General features: G+C 31.9%; 1 protein-coding gene across 2 annotated transcripts in view; it reads left to right on the plus strand.

Annotated features, from left to right (window-relative positions):
• LOC106881850 (uncharacterized) overlaps positions 1-10060 on the plus strand; it is a 517233-nt gene that overhangs the window by 256231 nt on the left and 250942 nt on the right. The window contains exon 3 of one of the 2 annotated variants that reach the window (XM_052966454.1): positions 4186-4261. The exons of the other annotated variant lie outside the window; for it this stretch is intronic. The gene's annotated coding sequence lies outside the window, so the exon portion shown is untranslated. The remainder of the gene's footprint in view (positions 1-4185; positions 4262-10060) is intronic. 2 annotated transcript variants of the gene reach the window in all.

Consider the following 10060-nt stretch of genomic DNA (forward strand, 5'->3'; position numbering starts at 1 on the left):
TATATATATATATATATATATATGAATAGAAATAAAAATATATAAAAAGAGTTTTGTATGATCGTGTATAGAGGAATATATTATTTAAAAGAGTTCCAGCTCTGTTTTTATGTTTTATTTATATTCTTATAAAATTAATGTGGGATATAGTATATGGAATATATAATATTAATAGTAAAATGAAATGAAATATTGAATATTAAATATAGAGTATTAAATATATAAGGACTAGTATACTTTCCTGTCTCGTGGCAGTCATCAAATACATCTGACAGATGTACTGACAGTACCTTATTAACCTACTTACAGAAGATTTATAGAAAACGTATAATGATTTAAAGTATAATAAACTAAATATTATATATTTACTTATTTAGCTAGTATCAAAAAAGACTGACACCTGCTATTAGCTAAAGAATATTGATGTTATAGGACATTCTAATTTTATTCTAATTTTTAAAACTAAGTTTTATATTATAGGTTTTAGAAGTTATTATTGTTATTGTTACTCCATACATGATATTTATAGTTTCTTAGGGGTACTTAATTAGAAGGGCTGCTTCTATAAAGACCCTTATAAACACTAAGATCAAGAGGGTAGACAACTTTAAGAAAGGGATAAATCAAGTAATTTTTAAAGATCATTTCAAACACTATTGCCATATTGTATAAAGTTAAAATTTAAAACAGTCAAGATTATTACAAATGATATAACAAAAGGATAAAGCTCCTTTGAATACTTTTGAGTAAATACCAAATTTTACTACAATAGAGGGAGGAAAAGAAAATTACATAGAAATAGTTTAATATTTATACTTATTATTTATCTAAATATCAACTTATTAGATGGTATCTATGGAGAATAATCAATTGGATTATACTAGTATTTAATAAGGGAGTACTGAGGCTAAAGAACATGTTAACTATATGCTAATTTAATTAAATTCAATTATTGTAAGTTGTGGAGATACCGGTATTGTGTTATATAAGCTAAGTATCAATTAATAGGGGTACAAAAACAAGATTTATTAAAGGCTATTATAAAATAATAAAATGATCAGGAAGGGTAGAGCACTATAGAAAAGGAATAAAGTCTAATCAGTAAAACCATATTAAAGTATATATAGCTTATTAGCTTCAATAGAGTCGATTTATAGAAAATGTATAATTGAACAGTGAGATATCAGTTTACTTTAACAAAATAATAGTTGCTAGTAATACGAATTGTTGAAATTAAAGCATGCAAGATTTTACAGCTCTAGCATCATTCCTTCATAGTCAGCATGCGAACTTTTCAGCCCACTCTGCTATGCGGTATTTTGACTGGGGTAATGTGAAGCAATATCTATGTGCTTGACTTCTTGAACGTTTTGCATATGCTTGCTCTTCTTATGATGGGTTTTAGCTATTGTATTCTGAACAAGAATGTTCTTTGTGATATTATGAAGTCAAGTTTTGCAAGAGTACTACTGAGGCTTTTAATCTCGTATCAAATTTCTTTCATAATTAGAGCTGGGGAATGTAAAGCAGATACAGAATGCTAATTGCAAAATATTTTCTATTTTCATTAATCGTTAAAATTATATTTACACCTGCTTGAGAATTGGCTTCAGCTTTTGTGCCTAATATCTTCTCTTAGCCCAAAGCCATTATCCTGGAATGCTGTCAGAAACATCCTATCAGTTACTTTTATCTGTTATCATACTTTCCATCAGTATAGCGTTTTCTATTTTTATATTCACAATTATTTTTTCTAAGATATTTAATATAGAAGTTTCTAGTCTCGACATTTTCATTCGGGAAATACCTTTTCAAAACCTCTTCTAAAGTTCATGCACCTCTCAGCCTTATCTATGCAGATTTAACCCACTCATGAACTTCGACATCTGACTTGTGTGATGCGTGTCTTTAAATGGATATGATCAAACATCCAAAGATTGTATTGATTGTTGTTAAGGATTCATTCTACATCTTTGCTATTGTGGAAATATTCTGTTCTTGTTGACAATTTTCGAGGTTCAACATCAAGTGCTCAGATTTCATCTCACTTCCGACTGAGTTGCCTAAATATAGGTATAAAAGTTGATAGAGAATGCTCATTCTGGATTATTCGATTAACGTATGCAGAAATTTCTGACTCTTATATTTCCATTATTCTGGTCATATATTCACTTGCTACTTACAAAACCCATTAATGAAAATAGTTTCACACATTCCTAATCATATGTAACTTTTGTAATCCTAAATCCAAGAAATAGTTACGTCATTGCCAGAAATGTTGCAGGCTCCTTTGATTTACAGCCGTATTCGAACATCTAAGTCGGCCAATTTGCGTCATCATATCCTTTGAAAATGTCGTACTTCTGTCAAATTATTCATAAATACCATTCATATACTTGACATATAATTTCATCCTCCAGAAAGAGGTGATATGTTAGTTTGTATATGATGTCTTCTGATAAACAATCTTTTATCCTTTAGGTTTCTATCATGAACCACTGAGATATTTGTAGAATATACGTTTTCATTTGGGATTGGGTATGTTTTTTTTTTTAATTTGCAGTATTCAAAGAGGTCAATAAGAAAGTAATTGGTCTTTTATGTGTGCATTTCGGGCTACTTTAAGTCTGCAATTAACTGTGACCATAAATGTGTGTGCTTAATTGTGTGTGTGTGCGCGTTTGTGTGTGGATTGAAATCCAATCAGTTAGTTGGTGTGCATATCAATCACATATGTGCTATTGGTGCCTGGGTGGGTATATATTTCATATGTCCATTTGAGTGTGTTTGCGTGGTCAACCAATATCTCTGAAACGCCTGAATTAATTTCAAAATACTCATTTTACCACTAATTATAAATGCAAACCAATGTCTAGATATTTTCGTATGGTAAGCTGACTGAAATAGGGTAGAGAGATGTGCGTAATGATTATTTTCTGATTAGTTTCTGAGTATTTTGTAATAACAATCTCCGTATTCCTGGAAAGTACAATAGATAACTTCAATTCAGAAAGTATTGGAATCTCTGTACATAGAATAGCGGTGAGCTAGCATAATCGTTAGCCCTCAGGGCGAAATACTTAGCAGCATTTCGTCAATCTTTAGGTCCTGAGTTCAAATGCTGCCGAGATCCACTTGGGTTTTCATCCTTTCGGGATCGATAAAATAAGGGTCAATTGAGGACTGGGTTTACCTAATCGACATACCTCTTCCTTCGAAACTGCTGGCCTTATGCCACAATTTGAAAACAATATGATGTCCATTTGCTCATAATAATGAGCAAGTGGACATCATTTTCTGCCATGCATTTGTTTCTATATTTATATTTACCCATATATAACAACTTCCTGCAAAATGATCTCAACGATTTGAGTGAATATATGTCAATTCGTATAATAAGTGGTACAAAGTTTACAAAGTTGTGGTATATTAACGTTTAAATAAATGGATTTCCTTATCTTTGTCGGATATATTATATATAATATTTACGTCGAATTTTTCAAAAATAGTTATAATATGATTGGTGCTTCAAGTAGTAAAATGCCACAAAAATATTGTTTTATAAAAATAAATAGGATTTAAATTATAAAGCGCAGTTTATTATCAGCGTGAATTTTGATTGTTAATCCATTCATTCACGCCTAGTCTCACTATGGACATCATCAGAATATAATTAGATGTCCATCTCCTTTATCGACAGCCTATTGCTCGTATATGTTCCGTTGTTCCATTACTATTTGTCACTAACGAGATTGAATTGCATTAACGTTGCAAATATTACGTTAGATTATGACCATCTGTAACTGAATATTTCATATTATTCGCTTTATGCATAGTCAGTAATGATTAGATAAGACATGCATTTATATATTCAGATGTGTATTAACCTACTATATTGCAAATTCGAAGAATCATGTGCTCTGTTGAATTATATATCATAACATTGAAGAATAATATTTCTTTAAAAGTTTTGAAATAAAATGCCACTCTCTTATTAAACTAAAGCTCAATCATGAAGAATTCCTACGTGTTAAATATATTGACAACAGTTTCACACTAACGTTATCACGAACACTAAAATTCAACGATATAATTTAGAATTGTTTTAAAAGTAGTGATTATAATTTGGCAGTTTGCAGTTTTAGAGAAGACGTAACATTTCCTGATAATGATTTTGTTTTCTAGTGAGATGCTGTATTCCACTGAAAAGACCAAGGTATTTGGAGTAGGTACTTTATCTACATAAGAGATTTATATAAAGGTACGTCGGAATTATTATTGCAACTACTCGGTAACGATAATTACAGCAATATTTTTGCCGAACTTTGATAATTCTAGTCTCCACAGCCGATTCCCAGGTTTTCTTTTTCCCAGTCTTGTAAACAGACTGTTGCTGATTAAATGGAAATTGTCGTATTGCTGAAATTATTTTATTTCCTCTTATTTCCGTGGTAAATTGCCGCCAGCAGTAAAGAAACAGAGCTGTATACAGCTGGTATTATCCGCACTAATTACAGCTGTATTTCTTACAATGTACTGTGAAGTTTCAACAAATTCATTCACATTATTAGAGTAGATATTTATATTTTTAATTAGTATTTTGAAACAAGAAAATAACTTAACAAATCATAATAGAAATATTAAGCCCTTACCATGCACTTAATAGTAATTATCCTTTATGCGTATTGATCATTATATAAAATCAGGGATTGTTGCATTTAAGAGTTAAACCTAAACAGGTATGACAAGCCTACAATGGATGTCTACAGTTTAGTACCATCTACTATTGATTGTAGCCAAAGTGCATGCAAATGTTAACCTGCATTCCCACAGAAAAGATATAAATGCATGCTTTCCATTATAGACTATTTGATAAGGATTGGTTTTGCGCTACACAAGAAATATAACGTCATGTAAGTAGGAATTACTTTCGAGTGATGTAATTATGAAAATATGACATATTATTTTCATATATATTACCCACTTGAAATATATCATATATTCTTTGAGTGTAATGCAGATTAATTCAAAAATGTGATTGGACAGCTTAAGGAGTAGCTGGCAATGTGTAATTATGTTTATGTTTAGATAAATAGGGCATCCATTAGCATTGTAAATGCCTTCATTTACGTGATTCTGTATTGTGAGGCTGAATCATGTATATTACTACCATTAATCTATGTAGGACATGTATGTTTCTTTCCTTTGTTTATATAATTCTGAAGTAGATTCTCAATGAAGAAATAAACTAACGTTCTATTTTATATAATCATAACCCTTTTCTGTTTTATAGTAATGAATTAATTATATTAAAGTGTTCAACCAGCCCATTTCACAATATATTTGAAAGCTGATGTACATGTAGTTAGATGTGATAGAAGTTACAATTCTCAGTAGCAGCTGATGTATGAATCAATTCTAAAATCGGGTAATGCAATACTTTAAAGACATTACATAAACAATTCAATGTTGTTATATAGAATTTTAAATAAATAGTATTTAGTTAGTACTCACATTTTTTTCGAAAATAGATTTCAAAAATATATTCAGTATACACATCAATTTTGATAGGGTACTCCACAAAACTAACTAATAATATTGCTTATGAAATATTTAAGGAATAGATTTTAAGTGAATGAATGGAAAATACTCCAAACTAAATTATTTAAGAGTAATCCTTATATTAATTTACCTCTTTAGGATCATAGACAATTCTATCAACTATCAAAAAGGAGCCATTAGGTATCAATAGAAATCATTAATAATGAAAGTTCTAAAAATCTTCTGCAACAATTCACCACGCACTCTCTCTAAGTATATGTGTTTGTGTATTTGTGTGTGTGTGGTGTGTGTGTGTATGTGTGTGTGTGCGTGTGTGTGCGTGTGTGTGCATGCGTGTGTACTTGTGTGTGTGTGTCTGTATGTCTGGATGTATGTGAATGTATGTGCATAGGTATGCATACAAAGAAATAGAGAAACAGAGGAGAAAAGAAAGACACACACACACACACACATATACATACATACATACACACACACACACACACACACACACACACACACACATATATATATATATATATATATATATGAAAGCATTCTTACACTATATGAAAGCATTAGATTGTTCTAATGCACGTTGGAAATCGTACATAAATAATCAGATTACAGAGATGTGTTCCAATAAGGCTTTCGCAACATTTGATAATAGTACTAATATATCCATGAAACGTATCAGTCTTGATCCATACAAATTAACACTTGACCTTGAAACTGAGCGATTGATTATAATTTCACTTCAAGCAGTTACAATTCCACGGTTGGCACATATATAATTAAGTATACGTTTAATTCTATACATAAGCCAATGAAATTTCCGAGCTTTAGTTGTAGCAACGGCATATAAACACGTTTTCGTATTATCATATTAATTACCGAAAGGATATCGTTCAATTTCTTATTGTGCTAAACTGATATAGACTGTCGTGTAGCTAGTTTGCGTGGTCGCAGTCGTTAAATAGCAATCCTCCATAAATATAGAGAGGAATTTAGAACAAGTAATTATTTGATGATCGACTCGGATATGGTCAAATCAACGTTTTCATTATTGGCTTCGCTTGGATGATATAGGATGAGATTTTAACTCGAATTCTCACTGGAGCGTATCAGAAAACGCGAATCAGAGGCGCAAAGAAAACATCTGCTAATCAAATATCCTGGATTGCTACGTTCGTTTATCAAGCCAAGAACGATGAAATGCTTTCCACTCCTCGATAACATATAAAATCAAATAGATTCTTGAGAGATCGCATATCATTCTGCCTATTTCCCTAAACCTCACTGCAATTTGCCGGTTAAACTCTATGTGGGCGCATCGTGGATATCTTATTGTGTGTGGGGTGCGTGTTACTATGTGTGAATGTGAGTTGTGTGTGCTTGTGTTTGTGTGTTTTTGTGTTTGTATGGGGTATGTGCGAGTCAGTGTGTGTACGTGTGTGTGTGTCTTAAGGTTTGCGTCAACGCTTGCATTTATAGCACGCAATATCCAGCGATATGAGGTAATATTCCGTAACTTAGTGATAAAGTATAACGATAATGATTAGGAACGTAACAACCATGGAAATAAATATTAGACCAATGTGGACGGTGAAACCCGTGAAGGCTTTGGCCCTCCATAACATAGGTTCAATGCCAGCAGAGATTAAATAGTACATTATAAATAAAGCGATATTGTTCAGTTCACAGTAGATATAATTAGGGTTCAAGTCAAAATGGTGCCAAGTTTTGCTTACCATAATGGAAATGAAACATGGTTTTGAGAAGTTTGACAATAAATTACAAAATCAATGTTTTACATAGTTTTTCTTTCTTTGTGCCCAATAAAATAGGAGTTCCACAAAATATTAACGATATATTCTTTCAGATTGATATTTTCTTCGAATTTAAAATTCAGTGAACATATTCCGAACTCGTCACCAATGATTAAACATGCACCCGAGACATGTTTCCGCACTAAAACGGTTGAAGCGATAATATCCGTTTTTGGGGGGTTTTTTTCAAGTGCCTCTTTAGCGAATCAGTTCTTATTTTGGTTAACCCATGCCACAACACATTTCCTATACTCACAATTGATACTGTATGATAGTCCTTACATATAACACGAAAAAGTATTACATATTTTTCCTTTTTTTATTTCCTACATACCAATTATAGACGTCATCTGATCAGTCATTTTAGAATTTGGCTTCAGTTTATGATATCACTAAAAAAAATTTACCTCCTACTAATTTCTGTTTTACTAATATGCTATTTGTCAAATACAATATGGGGCAAAATTATAAATTCAAATGTTTCTAGAATGTCGCTACCTATATTGATAAAGAAATTATGTCAGTCTTGTTTTCAAATGCAGGAAAATATATGTTGTATTGGTAAAGTATTGGATAAAGACACGCTTTGCTTTACGCTACGATGTCAAATAGCTTCTCTTAGGCACGAAATATTCCGAGAACATGTTGAATAACAGTTCACTAATTCTTGTTTATGTATGGGTATGTGTCTAAATAGACATATATATGAAAATATATATGTACACTTGGAAGGTTGTTAGTAAACTCCAGATCTCCCGACTTTTAAATAGGCTTCCTTTTTTGCTGTGTGAACGCACTGCATCCATGGTAATGGTGATCTTACTCGATAATGTTTCGACAAACTCCATGTACAGATAGGTGCTTGTGTGGGTAAATCTTAAAACTCGCTAACAGTTATGACATTTTTTTTACCACGCTTTCTCAGTTGAACTTGGTGGCTAGGTTTCATTAATAGCTATATGTATTCAAGGGGAGACATAGACAAACATCAGAAGAAGTCGATTACTAGGTAAATTAGTAAATGTATTATCGCACATAATGAATAGTTATAGCCACTCAAGTTAATACGTGAAATGCAAACGAAGCAATGATAAGTCATCATATTACATGTGTGTGTCATTTATTTTGCGATGCCAGATGTTGAAATGTATGTCTCACGTTATACATTTCAACATAATCATTACATAGTTTAAAATCCGAAAGAATTTTGCATCGCATCAATAATACTTTAAGATCTTAATACAGTCTTATATGACAAAAATGGGAATCTTGAAACCTGGTGTTTTCCACATGCTATAATGTAACTCAATTATTTGTTATGCGCATTTCATATAATTTATTTTGCCCATCGATATTTTCAATATCAGTATCCTTGATTCAGTACATTTTTTTTCTTTTGCCCATCTTATTATAGGAAAACAGTATTTGATTACCCGCTCATATGTAGAGGTTTCGAATGAAATGCAAGCATTGCTAACACAAGCTGTTAAAGTCCAATATAGGAAAAGGAAGACGAATATCTTTCGGGTGGCTTGCAAATGTTTTACCATTAGACAGACAATGGTGTTCTGGAAAATTTTTCATTGGCATTATTTGCCAATATATTGCTTTTTTTTTTAGAATAAAATGATTTGAATGCTACAACAATGCACTATAATAAAATAATGGGCCATATATCTGATGTAATTTAGTCATCCATAGTCTGATATGACATTTAGGAATAAAATTCCTTCTTCAGATATCTGATTATACCAAACTCACACCATCAGCTTCTTTTGATGAATTTTGCATCTTTGGACTATGTTTTGGTGGCGCGTCTTTGTCCAACCTCTGTGCTGAACGGTTACGGTTATTGTATAGGATCCATTTCTCATCACATGTTATAATTCGATTCAAAAAATGATTCATCTTTGTGACGAGAAAGTAGCATAATGCAGACTTCCAACGTTGCTGTTTCTGATTTTCCTTGAGTTCATTTGGGACCCACTTATCCAACTCTTTTCACTTTACCGATTTCAACTAGGGGCGTCGATATTATTTGCTTGCTAACAGCAAACAACAATGGTAATTCATGTGCACTTTGAGATGCATCTGACTCGACGGTGGCTTTCAGTTCGTCATCATCCACCTTTGCTTCTGGTCAACAGCGTTGCTCATTTGTCAACAGCGTTGCTCAGTTTTCGGATGGCTCTTTTTCTTTCTTTACTTATTTATTTTTAAATAACAAAAAAAAAAGCCGTTGCAAAACCGATAATAGCAGCGACACCATCTACGAATATCTGAAGAAGGAATTTTATTCCGAAATATCATATCAGACTGTGGATGAAAGAATTAGACCAGGTATATAGCCCATTGTTTGTAGCATAGTTCGTTGTTGTACCATTCAATTTTTTTTTAATCTTTGCAAACAATACGCAGTACTTCAAGTGAAATACAATACTCTCCTATTGTTTTTCTTTTTATTTGTGAATACTCTCATTTCCTATACTTTAAATTTAGTTTCCTTTCTCGATTTCGAAGTTAAGGTGTAGGAAGCATTCATATTCAATATGCCATTCACGTGGAAATATAAATTTCATAAGTGTGTAAGCGTGCACGCACACATACAAGCACATACACACACACATATGTACATACATATACATGCATACATGCACACACACGCATATATATATATATATATATATATA

Source organism: Octopus bimaculoides, chromosome 1 (genome assembly GCF_001194135.2).
Source record: "Octopus bimaculoides isolate UCB-OBI-ISO-001 chromosome 1, ASM119413v2, whole genome shotgun sequence".
NCBI lineage: Eukaryota > Metazoa > Mollusca > Cephalopoda > Octopoda > Octopodidae > Octopus > Octopus bimaculoides.